At 42.8% G+C, this 3,887-nt stretch overlaps 1 pseudogene; it reads right to left on the bottom strand.

The window, feature by feature from the left end:
- Positions 1-1,807: 1,807 nt before the first annotated feature.
- LOC145297964 (U2 spliceosomal RNA) lies at positions 1,808-1,961 on the bottom strand (annotated as a pseudogene).
- Between the last annotated feature and the right edge of the window lie 1,926 nt (positions 1,962-3,887).

The raw sequence follows: 3,887 nt of genomic DNA, 5'->3' as shown, positions 1-3,887 counted from the left end.
GCTCATTTTTAACTTCCTTTTGGTCGTTGCCACCGTTGGTCTGGTTGGTACTGGGGGGCTTTCTGCCTCTTTCCTCTTCCCCCTTTTGGCAACGACCTTACTCCAGGTTCCGCCCTCTGCGCTCTCCGCGTTCGTTTTTTCCACTTGTGCTTTGTAGCCCACTCTTTGCCCCTCTGCCTCTCCTGCCTTCTGGGTGTTCTGCTCCTTTCTCAGTGGGCAGAAGCGCGCCACGTGCCCGAGCTTCACGCAATGCCAGCAGTACGGCCTCCTCCCTTCTACAATTACAGCCATCTGCCAGTCCTCACAATTTAGCTGGGCCGGGATCTTGTGGAAGTTCTCCCTATTCACCCTCATGAAGATCTTATAGGATCCCGTCTGGATGTTCCTTGGGCCCTTCGTAGGGTGAAATTCCTCCACTTCTCCGTACTGGGCGAGGGTAGCTCCCAGCTGGTCCTCTCCGATGAAACTAGGGACTCCCAGGACCGTGACTCCCGCTCTTCTTTTGGACAAATATTCAGGCCTCAATCTCAGATTCCTCCACGTGAGGTCCCCTCCTGCTAATTTTTCTGCCTCCTCCTTCGACGGCAGAAGGAGATCCCACGTGGCATGATATCTTCTCACCAGGTATTGTGCCGGGATCTTCAAATCCCCCAGGATCTCGAACATTTTTTCCAGGGGCACCCCGGTGAGACCTTTCCCGTTCGTCTCCAGGGTCACCAAAGAGACCGTTCTTTCTTTGATGTCTTCTAGCGCTCCTGGAACTATCTTCATTGTGTTTCCCTCCACAAACTCCTTGAAACGGCTCTCTAGCAGGTCCTTATAATATTTGGGGGATTTTTTCTCCAGCCTCTTCTTTCCCCAAGCACTTTGCGGAGTCTCTGCTTTATCTGGTGTGGGAGTCCCGGCTCCTTCCACCACGACTTGCCCTGCTGGTATCGGAGAGGTGTCGCTCTGAGTCTGTGTAAGGGCTGGCCACTCGCTACCGCTGGCTGGTGACATTCCGTCTGCCGATCCCCCCACCCTTGGGGAGCACCCATCTACAACTATTACTTCTGCAGACCGTACCCTCCTCAACTCTTCTACTACCGGTTTGGCCGGGCTATTAGTCTCCGACTGAGACCTTGTTAGAGGAGTATTTCTCTCCTCGTCAAAGACCCACCACTTCTTAACTTCCCGCCTCTGCTTTTTCGACCCCGCTGCGGGCACAGCCCATGGACGCTTCTTTTCCATCTCAACCACCTTCTCGCCACTGGGGTTGCTTTTCGCAATGGCAAACCCGGGAACCACACTGGGGGTAGCGACCGTACTGGGGTTACCATTCAGGGTAGCAACCCACAACCCGATCAAACTGGTGTTACCTTTCGGGGTGGCAACACCCGGCACCGCTTCTACCGTACTGGGGGCAGCGACCCCCGCTCGCGATCCGATCGCCAACGATGACTCTGGGGTGGCGACCCCGGGAACCCTTCTCGAACTGGCGGTGCCTTACGGGACGGCACCCCCCGGACCCTTCACGAACACTACACCTGGGGCGTCCCCCAAGGTGGCAGGAGCAGAGGCCTGCTCCATCTCTTTTGGCAGCCCAAGGCCCAACCAGACGCCCGCCGATTTGGAAACCAAGGGGACCTTCGCCTAAAAAGGCACGTTGGTTTCCCTTGGCCCTGCCGGCTGCTTAAGCGCTAGCTGGACCCTGGACTATCTGCAAGACAGGAGAAAGCAAAACAATTAGTAGTTGCCCAAGGTGGGCAATAACAAAAACAAGCAACAAGAAAAACAACAAGACCTTGCGGGTCCAAATCCCCAAAGAAGGGGCTGGTCCTTGCAAGAAAAAGCAAAAAAAAACAAAAAAAACTTTTGGTCAATGACCAAAAGCTCACACCACGACACTTAAGAGCAGACCGCAGAGAGCCCTGAAGAACAGATACTACACTTTGGTCTTAGCCAAATGGCCGAGAAGCGATCCCATCATCTCAAAAGAGTGATGGGGTATGATCCCACACAGTCGGACGATTCTATTTATAAACGATGCTGCTAAGAACTGACGAATCGAATTAATTCACGTTCTGCTACCAACCAATCAGAAACCAGAATTGCTTCATAAATATTAAACCTTTTCTGGAGCAATTTCACATGTTCTTTCCCGGGTTTCGACACGGTAAGAATATTTTGTTCTGTGGAACTGTCTACTACAAACAAGTCACCTACCAGGACTTGTGTGTAACAGCGAACCATCTGAAGCTCAAAATGGCTTACACTTCTACAACCTCCATCCGCCACAAGGTGGAACTTTATCATACATAGAGTTCATGAAAATGTTCAAGCATTAAAAAACTGTCACTGAAATTCAGTCAACATCATATGTAGATGAGACCATTGCAGAAGCGACAGGAATTCTGAAATATTTGAACGATGAAAATTTCATATTTTGGTTTGAGCTATTTCATAAAATTATGTCTCATGTTGAAATTATTTCTCGAGAAATTAGCATATATAAAGTCAATGAATACATAACAAATTTCAAAACTGCTATTTTAGAGATAAGAAACACCAAATACTGTGAAAATCCTTCACAAACACTCAAGGGCGAAGCTAAAGAACTGTTGATATAACGGACAGATATTCTTCAACTAAACATTTAATACTTGCTAAATTAATTTACAAGATAAGCTTTGCTAGTTTTAAGAAAAAAACTACCTACAGAAGAGATATCCTTGACAACTGAAGCATATCCCATGATTGACAAAGAAAAGTTTGAAACTGAGCTAGAAATATTTTATAGTAGGTCAGATATCCATGAATATTGCAAAGTAATTGATCTGAAATTTATTTTGGAAAACAACGATGTTCTTAGTGAAATCACAAAACTCATAAAAATTATCTTGACAATTCCCATGACTACATAAGAGATAGAACGTTGTTTTTCAACTCTGAAAAGAATAAAAACTTTTCTAAGGAACGCCATGGGTTGCGAAAGACTAAATGAACTTGCAGTGCTTTCAATTGATAAAAAAGTTCTTCAGCAGTCATTCAGAAGTTAAGGAGAAAATTATTAATCTTTTCTCACAAATTAAAACAAGAAAAATGGAGTTTACTTTCAAATGAATGTAATAAGTAAAATATTTAAAATATTTACATCTATTTAGGATTCCTTTAAGTTATTGTATTTTTATACGTGTGCATACGTATAAATTATATTTTTCATGCTTGTTTTATTTTTACACAATATTAAAACAATAGGTATTTTCTTTAAAACAGCACCCCCACTAATCTTAGGTACTGGAAGAAATATTTATTGTTCATACATATATTTTTCCCTTATTTTTTTTACATTGTTAGGTAAAGTTTCAGAATAGTTAACCCCCCTCCCCATATTAAGAATGGCTTTCAGCATGATTCTTACAATAGTGTTATCAAAGTTTATTGATTTTTCTTATTTAACAAAAATTATAAAAAAGATACAAGAACATTTTAAACATTTTTTTCATTAAATGGTTATTTAGGTGAAGGTTTAGAATAGTCAAACCCTCTCCCCTTATTAAGAATGGCATTTTTATTATTTCAGCATGATGCTTACATTTTTCTTTATATAAAAAAAGATACAAGAAAATGTTAAGCTTTTTTTTTTAAATTAAAATGTTAGATCAAAGTTCGGAATAACTTACTTTATAGCCAATTAGCCAGCTGTATTAAAATGTTTTAGCATTTAATACCTAATAAGGTTTTCGCTTCAATTGTCACAAGCAGACAATATCGATTCAAAGGAGGTAATTCGTCAACAATTGTTTTAGCCGAATTTTACGGTAAAGTGTAGTGGACTGGTGGATATATTATACATATCCCCCAGTTTGTATTTATTTGCTTCCCCACTGAGCAAATTAAGCACAAGG

This window comes from Euprymna scolopes, chromosome 18 (assembly GCF_053919585.1).
Source record: "Euprymna scolopes isolate OS-2025 chromosome 18, ASM5391958v1, whole genome shotgun sequence".
NCBI classification, from domain to species: Eukaryota; Metazoa; Mollusca; class Cephalopoda; order Sepiida; family Sepiolidae; genus Euprymna; species Euprymna scolopes.
Note: the sequence above shows the minus strand (reverse complement) of the source record. Positions and strands in the feature narration are given on the sequence as shown.